Source organism: Caretta caretta, chromosome 4, assembly GCF_965140235.1.
Source record: "Caretta caretta isolate rCarCar2 chromosome 4, rCarCar1.hap1, whole genome shotgun sequence".
NCBI lineage: Eukaryota > Metazoa > Chordata > Testudines > Cheloniidae > Caretta > Caretta caretta.
The window spans coordinates 21,108,168-21,127,295 of NC_134209.1; positions in this window are offsets into that span (position 1 = coordinate 21,108,168).

Below are 19,128 nucleotides of genomic sequence, written 5' to 3' on the forward strand. Positions count from 1 at the left end.
ACAAGGTAATTGTCTCTGCAGTTATGACAGCATGCAATAAATGTGACGCTCACTAGTGCTAGGGAATGTTGCAATGTCTATAGTTAGCAAGTTGCAAATTAAGCACAGAAAGTTACAATGACCTCTTGGGGTATAGCTACACTGCACACACCTTTCAGCAGCATTTGAGTACATAAACTATACACACCCCTAGCATGGGTACAAATAGAAGTGTAGACAGTGAGACATAAAGACAGGCCTGAACACTGTGGATGCGTACCCTACTCGACTCTCTGCTTGCCCCAGCAGTGCAGCCCCATCTACGCTGCTGTTTTTACCAGCATAGTGTCCCACTGCCTCTTAGCTGCTGGAGTCTGCCCATTGCAGGGAAAGGCTCTGGTAGCTGGAAAGACCTCTTGAGATCCCTAGAACTTTTGGCAGGACTAGATGTACTTTTTTGCAGCATAGGTGAGGAAGGTGGCTACTGTATGTGTGTTACACAGTAGTGAGGTGGACTGATGGCTCCATTCTTCCTAACTTTGGTAAACTAATCTCTTCTGAGACATTGAGTCCATGTATGCGGCCGCTGGGAGGTGTAATTCCTGACATGGGTGGGTATGCACTGAAAATAGCAGCGTGGCCATGAGTCTGTACCCAAGATCTCTGATGGGATTGTACTCTGGTGACTAGCCTGAGCTGCTGCCCCTGCCGATCAGAGCTAGAGTGGGTATGTCTGTCCGAGCTGGAAATTACACCTCTCCGCTGCAGTGTAGACCTGCCCTGTAAGTGACGGTTTCCACCACTGTAGTTCGAAACCCAAAATGCAAATTACAGCCTTTCCCTGTGGTACTGTTAAGTGTGTTGTGGTGTTTGGATGGCAACTGACAAAGCAAACACCGCTGGATGCTTTGTCTTTATTTATTTTAATAGGATTTGGAGGGCTGTTCCAGTTGCAGAATAATGGAACGGAGTGGAGCCTAGGAAGGCAACAGTGAAGAAAACTTCTTGGTTTTGTCAGTCAAATTAAATAATACAGTTAAATATTAAAACTTGTTGATTAATTCACCTACCCTGCTGTGTCTAGCTTGGGAAACCGCAAATCAGTTTCTCTTTTTGTGTGTGTGTATTTGGCAATCAGATTAAAGCTTTTTTTTCTTCTATCCTTAAGGTCTGATCTTTAAATCTGTCAGTACAGATCTAAATAGTCATACACGTAATGCACACAGCCTCTGTGCCAGTGGTGTGAGCTGGGCACAGGAGTAAACAGCCTTTTTTCCACAGGACACGGGCAACTTCTGTTATGATTTACTCCATGTTGCTTTGGAAAGCTGCAAAATTAGCATTCTAGCAGAGGCTAATCCATATATTTACTGGCAAGGAGAAGTGTTTTGTCTCTAGATAGTGCTCCTGTCAGATTCTTGCAGTGATGGAGGCACAGGCTTGGGACATCACCGACAAGTCTAGCAGGAGAATTAGATGTTTTATCTGACATGACAGATACGTTGGTGGCCCACAGATGGGCTGGGGGCGGTGCCCTCCTAAATGCCAGTATTGCTGTCATTCAATGAGTGCAAGCTGCAGCTATTGACAGAAAGATAGATAGTAATTGCACTGCTGAAAAGAGATTCAGCCAAGTCACAGTGCGACTGTTTGGGTCTGCCCAGCAACTGCCACCACTCCTTTGGAATGGTCAGTGCTTGTGCTGAGTAGAGCAAGAATTAAAAATACTCCTCCAGTCTCGGTTACTACAGAAATATCCCGGCTTACTAATGCAAGCCAGCTTTTCTTTTCAGACTTTAAAAAGTTTGTTTGTGGTAAAGAGATTTGTGTTTTGTTTTGTTTTTTTTAAAATATGCAGAGGCTTCTTAGAGTTAAGAGCCATTACCTTGGGCCAAGATTTGAAAAAATGGATGCCTATAATTAAGCTCCTCAATAAATGTCTGGATTTTCAAAAGAGTTGAGGACCCACCCATCCACCCCCCCCCCCCCCAAAAAGCAGCTCCCATGGGCTTCTGGAAAGCTTGGCTGTGAGATTTTTATTAAGAATATCAGTGTGGAAAGCTTCTCAACAGCAATGTGAAGCGCACGTTGCTGCTTGTTCATTAGTAGGATCTCTTAGCTTGTGCTGCAATTAATGTATTTAGCTGCTTTTGTGTAGGGCTTGCCTTGGTCTCATTTGTTTTCCATTCTAATGATCTGTGTAGAATTGGATGCTGGGCTTTGATATTTTTGTCCCCCTAAAAGAAGCCCCTCTGTGTGTACCTTCCTGTTCTAGCTATGATCTCTGTTGCTCATTAGAGCTTGGGGGTGTAATCAGTGCATGCAGCAGGCTGAAAAGAATAGGTAATATGGGATTAAAAACTCTCACATTAGAGAGAATATTTTATGCTCTAGCTGTTTTAGAAGTAGAGGGAAGTACCTTGCAAATAGCATGAGGTGTCTCCAAAAGACTCTTGAATCACAGTATCCATGAGCTAGGAATACCTTACCTATTTATGCTTGATTCAAAAACAAAATGACAAGGGGTTAAATAATAGTATCCCAGGGATCAGGAGGGGGGTTTTTTGTGCAGGAAAGATATACAAATTATATTTTCCTTAGAAGAACATGGGTTACATCTGAAGAAATACAGGTGATGGTGGTGGGAGCTGCAGATCGGAGGAAGGACAGCAGAAATCACCTTGCCAACTCGTAAAGCAAACTTTTGGGGCAAGGAGCTTTGCCTTTGTGTCTATAAAGAGCATACACGCCTGTATTTCTATAGAAAGGGGGCACGGAATGGCAGCGGTGACATGGGTGGGAGGTGAGTAGATGGTTACATACAGAAGCTAACAGTAGCACGGTCCTTGCATCCCTCTGTGCAAAGAGGTCAGACCTTCACGAATCATGCGATGAAATAGTCCTTGGACTGACTCCTGCTGCTGCAGCAGTTAAAGAAGGGAATAAACATGAAGTAATACAGCTTGCCCCAGGATTAAGAAAACTATACAGAACTCTTACACCTCTGCTAAGTGCTATGGAAACACTACCTGTCCCTCACCTCAGCCTGCTCCCAGAGGACAGCTGGCCATTTTCTTCACGTGCAGTTCTGTGTGAACTGTTGTACAAGCAAAGGAAACCAAGTTCCCACTGTTCAGGCCAGTGGAAGAATGCTCTTCCCAATGTGCATGAAAGCCAGCTGGCCAGTAGGGATTTTGGTTATCTGATGTCGAGACTCCAGCTGTTTGTATCCCGAATCAGTCACTGTGCTGATGAATCTGCCTTACAGTAGCTCATGTACACAAATCGTGTGGTGGTGGTGATGGCTTAGCATCTTACAAAATAGATAATCAAAAGCAATGCACAAATAAATTGCTGGATAGCTACATAAAGCTATTGCCAATTGTTTTTCTATACTGTGTTAGTAATATCCTAGATCACGGGTGTCAAACGTGCAGGCCCTGGGCTCGGTATGTGGCTTAATGTATCCGAGGCGCACACAACCTATTTAGACTAGAGAATCTGAACTTTTCTTTAAAACAAAGTCGGTTACTGGCTGTATAGATACAGCCTCTGTTACCAGCTGGCAGGTTAAGCAATACCGTCGTGTCTTCCTGAGTCTGCAATGACAGCCATCGTTATGGAGGCACGTCTGCTCTCTGAGTGCACAATCAGCCATTGACACATGCCCATAGCCAGCTAGGACTTATGCTGGGGTACTGTGCACCTCTGCCAGGGCATACCTAATGTTGAACACGTGTCTTTGAAGTGAGAGGGGAGGAGAGAAAAAGCTGCTTTGATTCAAGACAGTATTTCCCTGTTTAGCACAGGCTGAGGTATGCGACTCCGACCTGTCAGGGCCAGGGTGGAAATTTCGTTTCTGTGCTGTCCGGAAGGAGAAGGGAATGCATCTGGGTTCCCTCTCCCCATTGCTTAGTTTCCTTAGAGAAACATCAAACTTGGAGAGGCAGCTGGTTCTAGTTGATCCAGAAGCATCTTGAGTACACCTGGCTGGAGGATGGTAATTCATTTTTGTGGAAAAATTCAAAATGATTTTTGTTTGGCAGGTTTAGAAGAGAAACAAGTTTGTTAACTTGACAACAGTTGTAGACAGGGTTTTCTTCCTGTTTCTACTTTCTCCTCCCACTATTTTGTCACAGCAAAAAGGATACAAAAGAGGGGAGAAAAGGAAAAATAGAAAATATTTATTTACAGGTTTTAAGAAAGTAAAAAACCAAACAGAACAAACAAAATCCTGCCCAAAACCAAATTTTAGAAACACTTATTTATTTATTTATTTATTTATTTATGGGGTGGGGGGGGTGGAGAGGTAAAAGGTTTTTTTGATGAAGGCCATTTTTCAAGAACAACAACAACAAAAAGTGATGTTTGACAGTTCTAGACCAACTCCTTGCTTTCGATGATCAAGGTTCTCTCTGAGCCTTCCCTGGCTTTGAATTTCTCCAAGCAAATGGGTGAGGATCTGGACAGGTGTCCGCTTCTGCCTTTCTGTGTGCTTCATCGAAGCGAAATAGCTAGACCTGAATCAAGGGCTAGGCATTCTGTACATCTGTGCTCCTTCTTTCTTGGCCAAATTCCGCTGTGCTAAATAAATAAAAGTTGTAAAAGGGGTCTTTTATTTCTTTAGATTCATATGTTGTTGTATAGGATTTTGATAAATAAAAATATGGATCAAAAAACTATCCCTCCAAATAGATGAGCCATGCCTGGCAAGCTAATCCACCCTTCCCCTTCAGCAATTCAATGTCTTCAAAGGTCTGGGGAGAAAACCATGTGCCTTAAAGGTGTAGGTGAGTTCACACCAAGTTGGGAGTGAATTCCAATGCTCTGGCATTCTCATTTTATACCATCAGGGCTTCAGCTCAGGTGCTTCTGCTGATCTTAGCTGTGGAAAAAGCAAAACTCCCGCCTGCTCTGTGCAACCTTAACACTGGGCTTCCAGAGGCAGGGCTCTGTCTGACCCATCTCATTCATCTGCTACGACAACTTTGGTCACTACAGGCAGCTGTCACTGTGCTTCAGTGGGGTTTGACACAGCTACAGATTTTGTCTTCTGTCCGATTTACTTGTTTATAAATCCACTAGCGACAATGCTCATCCTTTACCATACACCTGTGCTGAGTGCAATACAAGTGTTTAGAAGGGACCATTATGATCAACTGCATCTGAGCTGCATAGCACAGGCCAGAGATTATCGGCCAGTGAGTTCTGTATTAAGGCCCATAAGCTGGTGAGCTGTAGTGTAGAAGATAGATACTAGGTACAGTTGGAGGTAATATGCCAGAATAAGTGTTTATATAATTAAAAAGCGAGGGTGTCTGCTGTGGATTTCTTGGGTTCCCCATTCATCTTGCTTGCTGCCTGCCGTGGGGGCCCGCTGGGTGGTGGGGAAGGTATTCCGCTAGATCTGGTTGGAAATTTTCCAACAAAACAGTTTGTCACATCCCAAATTTCTTGTGAAAACAAGTCAGGTTCAATGAACTTTCAGGGACCCCCAGGCAGGGTTTCTGCAGAGACCTCCCTGGCTGCCAGCTCTCCTAGGGGGCTGCTGGGGAGAGCCCTGTCATGTGGGATGCTCCCAGGTTTCCTGGCTCTATGACAGTCCTGCCTTGCAGACTGCCAGGGACCTTGGGCTTCCAGGGTCTGTGGCTCTGGAAGTCCTGGCTTAAGCCAAGGGTCCCAGCTCATGGCAGGGAGCCTGGAAGCCCTGAGATCCCTGCTCTAGCCAGGGCTCTCAGACGATACCCCTCTCCATACCATACCTGATAGCCTGGCAATCCTGTAGGCTTGTTTCCCCTTTAGGACACTGAGGGTTAAACAACTGGCTTGCTTTCTGAGTGGGCCTCAGTCAGGGCAGGTGAGCCTCATCTCCTAATCAGAGTCATCCCAGCACTGCAGCCACCTGCTCCCCTTGCCCTGGCAGGCTGTGCTGGGAGATCGGAGCAGGGGGAAAGCACAGTGTGCTTGGAAAGGAGTTTGGTAAGTTCTTGCTTTTTCTAACATAACAGTGTGTTCTTCTTTGTGCTCCCTGCTTGAGTCTGAGCAGTGCAATGAGCTTGTAAGCTGTCTGTGATGGCTTCTGTCCCTGCTCTGGTCTCTGAGTGCATCCCCTCAGGTGAGAGGCCGGGGGCCTTTATTTCTCCAGGGGTGGAATGCTGCATTTCTCCCTCCCTCAGACTGGGCCCTGGGCACCTGCACCTCATGTAGCCTCCCTATTTACCCAGCAGGTCCCACTGAGTTCAGACCACGTGTGGTTCTTCCCTTTAGGAGTCTGTGAGCAGGGTGGAGCACAGTGACCAAGCAGCCTTCTGAAACCAAAGGCTGCTTGTCCTCACAGTAGCAACCCAGCATAAGCGAAACAAAGGCTTTTAAATCAGCAAAGAGTCTACCCTCCTCTCTGTCCCCCCACCCCTTCTGTGATGGTGACCTAGGCAGGCCTAAATTCTTCCGCCGTGCTCCTCCCCAGCCCTGGGTGTCCTGCTTTCTCCAGCAACCCCCTTGGCTCTGGTAAGAGGGACTCTCACTTCAACCAGCTGGAGTTTCTTGGACCCGGGTCTCTGAGCCATGCTAACGTGTCCATACTGCACTACACTGACCTTCTGACTCAGCTCTGCGGCTTGACCCGTGTCCCCAGTGCAGGGCTTGGACTCGAGTCACAGCAGAACGTGGGCTCTGACCTGCCCCCTAGCAAAGTCGCAGGACCTGGGATTTCAGTGCTTGCTGAGCCAGGCCAGACTGATTTGTTGGTAGATGGAGGGGGGACTCGGGCTCGAGCCTGGGCTAGCATGCAGTGTAGACACACCCTTAATTACCAGGACTGTAAGTCACGCCTAGACAAGGCAGAATTGCTTGCTGTGCTTAACCCGAGGTTGCATACAATGTGTGTGTCCTGGAGCACCAGTTTGTCCTGTCTCTATTACACTCCAGTCCTTTTAGTGGATGCGTGTGAATTAAAATGTGTGAGAACATTCCTAAAAGCTGGAGCACAGGTGAGCCCTCAGACTGGGGATCTGCCAGCCCCGCTGGCGTCAGGCTCCTGACCCCGGCATGCCAGCACTGGCTCAGTTGTACATGGGTGACCCTGGCACATCAGGGCTGCGCTGACATCCAAGGTTTTGCTGGGCTGCTGTGAACCCTTGGCCTTCTACGCGGCCTAGGATCAGGCCCGCAAGCTGCACACGATTTCTGACCAGTGACACATGCTACCCCCGCAGCCTGCCAGTAAATGTAGCTTCTGACCAGGTCCCCCTCTCCCATGGTTGCTGTGATGGTCCTTGCTGGCCATTGGCCCACCTCTGTCCTAGCTACCAGCTTCCCCGGGTGCTATAGGTTCTACCCACGCTGCTCAGGAATCTTCCCGCCCCCCAACCTGGGGTTGCTCCCCATTCACTGGCCAGTGCCATCTCCCAGAAACCACGGATGCCCCCCCCCCGGCGTGCTGTGCTCAGCCAGCTCTCGGGGCGCCCGGGGCAGAGACGCTGACCCTCCAGAGCACACAGCACTGGGAGAGCTCACTTGCATAGAATCCTAGAATATCAGGGTTGGAAGCGACCTCAGGAGGTCATCTAGTCCAACCCCCTGCTCAAAGCAGGACCAATCCCCAATTTTTGCCTCAGATCCCTAAATGGCCCCCTCAAGAATTGAACTCACAATCCTGGGTTTAGCAGGCCAATGCTCAAACCATTGAGCTATCCCACCCACACTTTGTGATGAGCTGAGCCATAGTGGCTGGGTGGAGCAGGAGGGGAGAGTGGGGAGGATTCCCCAGACAGTCTGGAGACCCTCAGACTTACACAGGCTAGACAAGGGATCCTCTGCTGACTCTGGGCTGGAGGCCTCTGGCTGCCCTGCTCCCAGTGGGCAAAGCAGGAACAGGACGGGGAGTTGTGCTGCCTCAGTCCCCCTTCCTTGAGCCCCAGCCTGGTGGGTGCATGGCCAACCCACCGCCATGGCCTGAGCAGCATGACCTGGCCCTGGGGATTATACGCTTGGAGGCATTTCCAGGGGAGAAGTTGCTGACTCCTCAGCTAGACCCCTGACCACACGCTCATCCTGCCCCCATGGCTACTGGCTGGCAGCTGAACTAAGCAGAGGTTGGAGGTCACTATGCAGTGGGGGAGTTGTAGGGTATAGCTTCTCTTGTGCTCCCTGGCCTCGTTTGTGTAACGGGAGAGCCTGCTGGTTACAGGGCAGGGGAGTGCGTGGCACTTAGCCCAGATAGAAACTGGGGAGCACCATTGATTCCTGCCAGCAGAGGGCCCCCAAATGCTTCCATTGAGAGGACATGTGTTCCCCATGGCATAGCCCTGCCGCGCAGCCGGCTTCTTCCTAAGGCTCTGGCCTGGAGGGAGCCGGATTGTTACTCTGCAGAACAGCGCCCCCAATGGGGCAGAGCCCAGCACACGCTACCCGCATCAGACAGGCCCTGGCTTCCATGCTCATCCTTCAAGCAGGCCACAGGAACAGCCCGTCACAGGTCACCTGCACCATTACAATATTAACCACAGGTGCCTGCAGAGGGCATCTCCCCGCCCCGGTCCCAGCTGCAGCGAGGTCTGTCTGCCCTGTTCCTGTAGCAAGTGAGTCAGCGGTGTTCTGGAGGCGGACAATGCAGGGCGGCGAGTGGGGGAATCCTGTAAAGGAAAAAGCTGCTTCTCTGCTCGGAGAATATTTGAGGTTGAAGTACCGGTGAGGGGCACCCTCCCCCCAGCCGCTGTTCGGTTTCTTTGAGGATGCTGGCGCACCAGAGGAGCAATGGGGTGTTTGATGTGGACCCCTTGCTAGATTTCTAGGACCACTGCATTATGTGTCTCATTTCCCATGTATCCAGTGGGTGTATCCTAGTGGAGTAGCTGTCACCAGGGGCGCAGAGGGCATTCTTGGCACTGGAAATCCCGATTTCCTGGGGTCCGCGGCCCAAAATCCAAGGCACTCTCAGTGGTGCTACTGGGGAATGTCAGGCTAGATGGGTCAGATCCTGCTTCCATGATGTCAAAAGCTGAACTCCTGTGTGTGAGGCCAGATTCTCTCGCCCCTGAAATTGGTGGGAGTGGAGGTCCCAGGCAGAGCGGGGGGTGGCAGCAGCCAACAGGAGGGTGGCAGGTGGCAGCCAAAGAGGCTTCTGTGTTCGGTTAATCGCTGTCGTGGTCCAGCTCTGATGCTGTGCCCTCAGCGTATTAGTTCCATCGTGGTGGGCTCGCGCTGAGCTGCTGACGTGGCATTTGCACCGACCCGCTCTTCCCTTTGAACTTGGCTCTGTAACGCTAACGTAAAATGAGCCACTCCGGGGAGGTCTCCGCCTGTGGGGAACGCCGTCCGTGAGCACCAGCTTCATGGACCCAGAACTCGAACTCAGCACTCCCTTCTAAAGTGACGCTTGTCAGGCCCTACTGACCCCTTCATCCCGACTGGTTAAGTCACAAGAGGAATCGACCTTCTAGGCTGTGTGAGGTGCTCACGTTCCACGCTGGGACACGGGGAGGCAGCACCTGCAGAGAATCTACCTGGTGTGAATCTGCTTTTCACCCAGTTCACTGTACCCTTGCAGCAGGGCCAGCATGGACCAAGAGCTAATGGTGTCTGAAAGGTCTGTTGCTGGTTTGTGATGCTCCTCTTCTAGATCAATAAATGAAGGGCCATTTGTAGCTGTGTGGATTTTTGGCCTGGAGGTCACAAATAGCTATCGGAAGGGCATGACCCCCCTTCCCTATCTCGTGCAAAATGAGAGGGGGGTTCCTGGATGGATGTGGGGGGGATATGGGTGTCCCGGTGTGGAAAAGGCTAAAAGCATGCAGTTAGGAACATTACAATATTTCTGACCTTGGCCAAAACATGGCCCTTAAGCGGCAGATGTCTCCCTCAGCTTTGCTCGAGGACGATCAGGCAGGACTTGTCGTTCGTTGTACTGCTGTTGAGGCCAGTTGGAAACAGCTTCAGTAATAATTCAAGTCTAATGCGAAATTACTCTGCCTCTGAGATCGTAGGGAGGGAAGTATGGGGAGGACGTTTTATGTTTGTGAGTTCTGTATCAAGCCCTAGACTGGCTGGGCTGTAAAACCCCACTGTAATACACTGGGTGAGCTAACGCACCTGTCACTTCCTCAGGGCTGAGGGAAGGGCTGGGTAATTCCTGATGCTCTGAGCCATTCCCCACAAGGTGGGCTCTGGAATCAGAGGGGCTGGGGTCGTTTGGGATCAGACACATCCTTATAGAGGGTGAGAGAGATCTTGAGCCAATAGTAAACAGGCCAAGTTTGTCTAACCATCTCTGTCTTTCTCTCTCTGGTGGTTGGACATGAAACTTAGGGTGCCCAGGGAAGGGTAGATGGCTGAGAGCAGGCCCTGAGACTAATGGCGTCTGTCATGAGAGAGACAAGGAGGGTGAGGTCATATCTTTTATTGGACCAACTTCTATTGGTGAGAGAGAGAACCCTTGAAGCTCGACAAAGCCTTTCTTCAGGCGTCTGCCACGTCACGGATGGAGGCGGCTCAGGAGTTTTTGAATATTAATTTTTATTTCATTATTTGTATAGAGTGCAGTAAATTTAGGCCTTAATAGGTTGTCATAATTTTAAATAAGTACATTTTTCTTTGTAAAAGTAACCAGCAGTGTAAAAATTCTGATTTAAATAAAGAACATGCCATTTTTTTATTTTTAAAACAATTGATTTTTAGCCGCCCTGGTCTTGCGTAAGGTCATTGCAGGCCGTTAGGTTCTGGGATGACTGTTTGGGTTGAGATGTAGTGTGGTCCCTATACTCCTGTCTGTCGTCCAAAGGTTGGAGGAGAACTTACCTCACAACCTCTGCAGGGTGTGGGGAGCTATGCTGGTGACGCGGCATCCCCTCCTCCATGCAGGGCAGCAGAAAGGACAATGGATATTGAGGCCCGGCTAAACGAACTTGCAGAGGCTGTGGGTTCACAAGGAACCAAGCTCCACGCCCCTGGAGAGCTGTGTACAATTCGCTGTGCAGCCCTGCCATTGCAGCACGATCAAGCTGATAGAGGGGTGCTGGGCTTGGCTACTCAGCCCAGAGCTGTGCTCTGACCCCACCAAAGGGGGTTTGCAGAATGCCCTGGCAGGAAGTAATACTCCTTGAAAGCAGCATTTTCTGCTTCTTTTTTCCTGTCAGCTTCCACATTTCTCTTGGGGAACAGGCCACTGAGGCCTGTCTGTGCTAATGCATGTCTCTAACAAAAATTCCCAACACTGCTGTCATGATGGCTGGATCCATCTTTCTGAAATGGGTTGTCTCTATTTAAACAAAACAGATACAACTAGACACAAACAGGCTTCCACTCAGCTTGAGTCCCAGCTTTGTCTGTTTGCCCACCACCCCACCCCTGTCTAGCATGCCTGATGGCATACAGCAGTGGTTCTCAACCAGGGGTACATGTACCCCTGGGGTACGCAGAGGCCTTCCAGGGGGTACATCAACTCATTGAGATATTTGCCTAGTTTTAAAACAAACTAGATAAAAAGCACTAGCGAAGTCAGTACAAATTAAAATTTCATAGACATTGACTTGTTTATACGGCTCTGTATACTATACACTGAAATGGAAGTACAATATTTACATTCCAATTGGTTTATTTTATAACGATGTGGGAAAAATGAGAAAGCCATGTGTCAGTAATAGCGTGCTAGACACTTTTGTATTTTTATGTCTGATTCTGTAAGCAAGTAGTTTTTAAGTGAGGGGAAATCAAGACAAATCAGACTCCTGATTTGGGGGAGGGATAGCTCAGTGGTTTGAGCATTGGCCTGCTAAACCCAGGGTTGTGAGTTCAATCCTTGAGGGGGCCTCTTAGGGATCTGGGGCAAAAATTGGGGATTGGTCCTGCTTTGAGCAGGGGGTTGGGCTAGATGACCTCCTGAGGTCCTTTCCAACCCTGATAGTCTACAATTCCTGAAAGGGGTACTGTAGTCAGGAATACAGTGAAATCTAATGGGTGAATAACCTACTACAAGTAGACATATGACAGTTGCTCATGCTAGTTCAGCCATCTCCTCCTTGCTGGGGTCCCCAGTGCTGTTGTCTTGCTCTTGCCTGGCCTCATTTGAGCCCTTTTGGGACAGGGAGTCACCTGACGCCGCTTCTGCGGTGACAGACTCTCTTCATTCATCTTGACAAAGCTCTGGCTGGGATGATTTAGTTGGGGATTGTCCTGCTTTGAGCAGGGGGTTGGACTAGATGACCTCCTGAGGTCCCTTCCAACCCTGATATTCTATGATTAACCTTGGTCTGGGTGAGCAGTCCCTGATTGGTACGGGCCTGACACCGCCAGGAGGCATCGCTGTCCTGGGAGAAGCTTCAGACTGGAGTAGAGAGGCCAAGCTGCAGGGGCTGAGATCTGCTGGAGTCTGTGACTCCACTGATAAGGTAATCAGACCCTGCTGCTCCTTGCCCATCACAAGGAAATGTGTAGTAAGAGAATAAAGGTCGGGGGGCTGGTAACTCACTCCCAGCCAGTGCCATGGAAACAGCTGCATTAACCCTCCAGACTGGAGGATACAATGGAAATTGGAGGGGGTGCAAGGTGTAGAACTGGGGTGCAGCCTCCCCTGATGGCAAATCCACCAAGGGTCTCTCAGTACGGGGTTTTAACCCTTAGCACTGTAAGTGCCATCCTGGGGCTTTACTGAGAGCCTGTGAGGCCCCTAGCTAGAACGGGGATTCTCCTTGTATTGGCGTTGAGTGGGTTCCATCTCCCTGTCCGGTGGGGAAGCACCAAGCATGCCCGGCTCATGCATCTCATTCTGAGTGTAGCAGCAGGTCTAGCTAGCCCAGCGTCCTTGAGGTCAGGGCTCCTTCTGGGCCCATGCAGAGCCCTGTGGCATCTGAGGCCTCAAAGCACAGAGGCTGCCAGTTCTGCCTAGCCCCTCTCTGCTCTTGGCTCTGCTGGGCCTGGGGTATCCATGTGTATGCGTGTCCTCCCCTGAAGTCCTTGCTGGGGCAGCCGGTCGCGACTTGTTACCCTGAGACTCCCAGGCACCAGCAAGGGCTGGGCACAGGCTGAGTCATGTCCTGACCTGAAGAAAAGGACAGAAGTACGGTGCCACGGATGCGCTCTCGTGGAGACATGCTGCAGGGCATGACCCTAATGACAGGTTAGGTGCCTACCCCTTGACTTAGTTCCTTGCACCCCTCCTAGTGCAGAGTCCCTGGGGAGGACAGCGTTGTCTGCTCTCCCAGCCTGTCCTGGTTCTGGGCGCCATAGATATTCATCCTTCCGTTCTTTCCCATGAACTCCAGAAGCTTTTTGAAGGAGAAAATGCTTCCAAGTGTCACTGCCTTGCTCTAACCAAACCCGACCGGAGCCCCTAACTCTGATCAGGAGTGCGCTGCTGATAGAGGCTGACACCTGCTGGGCAATGCAAGTATTGCATTAGTCTCTCATGCTCTCCTGGGCTGGTCTCGTAAGGCCCATGGGAAATGCCAGCTGCCACATGGTGATACTGCACCTCCCACCTTCAAAATTAGGTCTTCCAGATACAATTCTCTTCTAACCAGAGGGGCGCTAGGCCAATGCCGGAGATGTTCCCGCGGAGGAAGCAGGGTGTGGCGGCATGGCCGCTGGACTATTCCTATTGCCTTTTCCCCAGCTGGTAGTGCCGTGCCTGCAAACGTTCACTTCGTCTTTTTGCAAAGCACCGGGCTTTGGGAGCTGGGCGATGGAGATGGGGCAAGGGGCATCTGTGTTAACGTCTTCTATCTTTTGTGGGTCCTGTGGAGAGCCAAAGCTTCAGAGTGTGGATCCTCTGCGTACTTCCATGGGCAACTCCCCCACCCCCACATCAATGAAATAAAATATAGGGAACAATCATTCCCCCCTCGGGGACTTAATTCCTCTGCGGACTGTGTCCCAAATATCCCACCTGTGGGCAGTTACTGCTCAGGTACAATCCAAAGCAAACTCACCCCAGGAGTTTGGAACTTGGCCGTGTTGGGGACCAATCCTTAAGACTGAGATCCCTCATGTGCCTTTTAGCCAGCCCCTTTCCGACCCCCCGCTGCACTGCAGCTCACAGCACGTGGGTACATTCCTGGCTCTGCCTCTGATTGGCTGTGTGTCCTTGAGCGAGTCATTTCACCGCGCTGCCTGTTTCCCTTCTCACCCTTTGTCTTGTGTAGTCTGACTGCAGACTCTTCAGGGTGGAGAGGCTCTCCCTGGGCGCATACCCTAGCTAACACAATGGGGCTTTGATCTAGCTTACACTCCATACGAATACAACATTCCCCCTAGTGTCTCTAGTACCAGGCACACTAGTGTAGCCGCATTAGGGCTTACAGGCTTCGTAGGCTGCAGTTACCGGAAGGTGACCTGCTCACACATGCATGTGAGTGGGTTTGACATTCTAGCCACTGCTGTAACACAATGAACTTCCTTCAGAATTCTCCCTGCGTATAAAGAGGTGACACTTTGGCTTGTCTTGCGAGGGCTGGGGTTTGAATGGTGGGGGAGCAAAGAGAGATGCTCATTTCTGGGAATGAGAACAGCCAAGCTAATTTTTGACTGTCCCTCCTGGTGCGTCAAAGGCCTGTGTAACGAGCACCTGAGATCAGGGATGGAGCCTCGGAAGCAGATGGGGGGTTACAGAAGTGCTCTCTCACAGGCTATCAGTAAGGACACTTCTTTCCCAAAGGCTGATGTTCAGCACATTCTGGGAGAGGGTTGATCTGTCCTGAAAGATACAGATTTAGAGTAGGACAGTTTCTTATAGTGTGTAACCAGCTAACAAAACACTGGCTCATGTTACTTGGAAACAAGGTGTTTCACGTAATGCAAGTGTTGCCAGGGTTATTATCTGTGTTTAGTATATTTGGGAGGTCAATACATGACTAAAGGAAGGGAAGTCTTGACCCAGGTCATTCTGCACTGGACGCAAACCTTTTCAGAAACTACCGCTGGTCCACTTCCAACACTGCACTGCAGGTTAAGCATGTCTTTGCAAATCAATGGAGTTACAGGACAGGTGCATGATGAGTCCATCTTGTCCCCCTGCCATGCAGAGCGTGGTCCTTTTACCCAGGACTTGCAATAAATTCGATGGGGATTTGTGAGCTGTGACATCCGCCAGCTCTTTGTTGCCTCCTTGTGGTGCCATGCACCCATGAGACACAGCTATGCGGGCCTCAGGCCTTTGTAATCTCCCTCGGTCTGTAGCAGTGCTCCCTCTGCCAGCTGGTCCTGTCCCCATGCGCTGGGAGCTGAAGTGAAGGTATCCAAGCAGAGAGCAGCAGAAGACTCAGTCACGGCAGCGGAGAGGACCGTGGGATGGGGAGGGGCAGTGGCTTGCCTTAGTACTGTCCTGTCCCAATGATACTGTCTCATGTACCCACGTGCTGTGAGCTGCAGTGCAGTGGGGGGTCGGAAAGGGGCTGGCTAAAAGGCACATGAGGGATCTCAGTCTTAAGGATTGGTCCCCAACACGGCCAAGTTCCAAACTCCTGGAGTGAGTTTGCTTTGGATTGTACCTGAGCAGTAACTGCCCACAGGTGGGATGTTTGGGACACAGTCTGCAGAGGAATTAAGTCCCCAAGGGGGGAATGATTGTTCCCTATATTTTATTTCATTGATGCGGGGGTGGGGGAGTTGCCCATGGAAGTACGCAGAGGATCCACACTCTGAAGCTTTGGCTTTCCACAAGACCCACAAAAGATAGAAGATGTTAACACAGATGCCCCTTGCCCCATCTCCATCGCCCAGCTCCCAAAGCCCGGTGCTTTGCAAAAAGACGAAGTGAACGTTTGCAGGCACGGCACCACCAGCTGGGGAAAAGGCAGGATTTCTCTACAGGAGGTATGCATTTCCTTCCTGGGGTGGGGGTCGGGGGAATGTAAAGATGCCCAATTTTGGCCCTGGGATTCGGAATGTCATGCAGGCAAAGCAGAGCTGCTCACTGAAAAGGGTGGAGGAATTTCAGCAAGGGTCAATTTCCCCAGTGCTAGGGAATATGTGTTCTTTAAGCCAATACTAAATACCAGCAGCGTGACTTATGGTTCTGTTACTCCACAGCCAAAACTGTTCCATCTCAATCACCCCACAGAGCAGGAATAAAGCAATTGTAATAAGATACCTGCAAGATCAACATTTCCTGCCTAGGAAATAAGTCTTGGCTTAAAATTTATTTTCCTTTGGCTTTTATCTGAGGCAGCCGTTGCTCTGTGGCCAGGGTCTGTTCCGCTGACATTAACTAACGACAATACAAAAGCATTTTTGTATTTATCAGGGTTGAAAATGGGCATTGAGGAAATGCCCTTCTGTTCATCTGTTCTTGGTCAGTCCTCGTAACATACACCACGCTGTAATCAATCACTGTAATATCGTGAGAAAAGCCCCTTTGCGTGTGTGTGTGTGTAAATAACTAACTAAAGCGACTGATATGACTATATCCCTTTTGTATACTTGCCAACCAAGTTTTTTCCTCTAAAACACAATGAAATAAAAATCCCCTAAATTATTCATGTGTATTTAAATGAAAATGGCAAAAAGCCTTTGACCAAAAACTAGAATTGAAATGTAAATATCGACTGCCGGGGGGAAAGGGTTTGGGCCCTGATTCAGCAAAACACTTAAAGATGCATTTTGGTCCCATGGATATCTTAAAGTTAAGCGCATTATTCAATGTTTTGATGAACCTCTACAAGGTATAAGATTTGAATGTTTGTTTGATTTTCATGATCAGATAAGTTGACAGGCTGCCGCCACAGAAGAATAAATATTGGTTAAATCTGGTCTCGGTTATGTTAAAGCCAGACAAATTTCTCCATCTACCTTCATAAATGCTTCGAGTCTCTTTTCTCAAAAAAAGCTGTCCAGGTACTTTTCATCCAGACAGTGAATTCTTGCAGCTGTCCGTACAAAGCTGGTTAGCGGAGATCCCTGCTTAACTACAGGTTGGTTGCACAGATGCCATAGCCTGGGATGAGAACGCTGGCTGGCTTTAAAGGTGCTGCATGCTTGGCATTGCGACCCATTTGAATCCAGATGGTGGCGCGGGAGGCTCGCTTGCATGTTCTGAAAGCTTTTGAATCTGCTCTCTGTTCTTCCAAAGCCGTGTTGATTCCAAGCTTTCTGGTGTCCTTCGACTTTGGGCCAGTACTGTGTGTTTACACTGAGGCCTTGCTCCTGCAGCTGAATCTCCTCTAGCCAGGTGTCTGGACCTGTATGGAGCCTCGCTGGCTAAAGTGCAGCTCGTGTCAGTGTAAATATCTGCTCATGTCACCTTGTCCATTCCCTGTTCGAGACTAGACACCTGCTAAGTCTTCCAATATGTTAAGGGCTGTTATAAAGAGGATGGTGATCAATTGCTCTCCATGTCCACTGAAGGCAGGGCTAGAGGGAATGGCCTTAATCTGCAGCAAGGGGGATTTAGGTTGGATATTGGGGAAAACTTTCTAATTATAAGGGTAGTTAAGCTGTGAAAGACTAGAATCCCCATCACTGGAGGTTTTTAAGAGCAGCTTGGAGAAATACCTGTCAGAGATGGGCTAGCACAGGTGTTGGCTTCCTCCTTGTCCCAAGGGTGGTCAACCCCTGCTCAGCTCCAGGCCCTGCCCACACTCGACCCCTTTCCCCAAGCCCCTGCTCCGCCTCTTCCTGCCCCCGCTTCTCCCCGTCCCACCCAGTTCTGCCACCTTCCCTGCCCCCCCACCCCAGGCCTCCTGCTCGTCTCTGAACAGCTGATCATGGCGGGTGGGAGGCCCTTGGGGAAGGAGAGGAGCTGGTTGCCAGTGGGTGCCAAGCACCTGCAATGTTGTTCCCGTGGATGCTCTATGTGGGCTAGGTTTATTTGGTCCTGCCTCAGTGCTGGGGGCTGGACTTGGTGACTTCTTGAGATCCCTTCTAGCCCTGCATTTCTCTGATTCTATGATTTGCAGGGCTGAGTATCTGTTCCTTTAACAGATTTAGCCAACCCTAACTATGCCCCAAGCACTTCATCTAATGCTTAATGAGGTGGTTCCCCACTGTGAATCTAATGCTAGCTGAAGATTAATGTAGTTTCTCACAGTATTTCCAAGTGCCAGGGAAGTGGAAGAGGCAAAGAATGCTAAAGAACGAAGCAATGGCTACTGTAACGCAGCAGAATTCTCCTTGGTTCTTGCAGACCAGGCAGAAAGGGGACTGAGCTGCCGAGTGAGGATCCAAACTTCCCTTTTGTTAGGAGCAGTTCAGGTGTGGGGGGCAGTTCTGATATGGGTAGTGGATGTCCCAATCAGGGCTCTGCTTTGCCAGGCACTGCAGAGTAACTATAGGATTGATTAGTGCTATTGAGTTTATTAGCCAATCACCTTTTAAGCCACCCTTTTAGAATGAACAGGTAATTCTATATGGCTGCAACAATTCCAGAGGATGGCTAACCATTCTGAAGTGAGAAAATCAGAAGAAAGATCGTGGAGAGTTCTCTGAAGACATCCATGCAGTGTGCAGTAGCAGTCCAAAAAGCAAACGGGATATTAGGAATCCTTAAAAAAGGGAAAGAGAATAAGACGGAGAATATCTTAATGCCCTTATATAAATCCATGGTACGCCCTTGAATACTGCATACAGATGTGGTCCCCTCATCTCAAAAAAGATATACTGGCATTAGAAAAGGTTCAGAAAAGGGCAATTAAAATGATTAGGGGTTTGGAATGGGTCCCGTATGAGGAGAGATTAAAGAGGCTAGGACTTTTCAGCTTGGAAAAGAGGAGACTAAGGGGGGATATGATAGAGGTCTATAAAATCATGACTGGGGTGGAGAAAGTGAATAAGGAAAAGTTAGTTACTTGTTCCCATAATATAAGAACTAGGGGCCACCAAATGAAATTAATGGGCAGCAGGTTTAAAACAAATAAAAGGAAGTTCTTCTTCACTCAGCACACAGTCCTCCTGTGGAACTCCTTGCCTGAGGAGGTTGTGAAAGCTAGGACTATAACAGGGTTTAAAAGAGAACTGGATAAATTCATGGAGGTTAAGTCCATTAATGGCTATTAGCCAGGTGGGTAAGGAATGGTGTCCCTAGCCCCTGTCTGTCAGAGGGTGGAGATGGAAGGCAAGAGAGAGATTACTGATCATTACCTGTTAGGTTCACTCCCTCTGGGGCACCTGGCATTGGCCACTGTTGGTAGACAGGATACTGGGCTGGATGGACCTTTGGTCTGA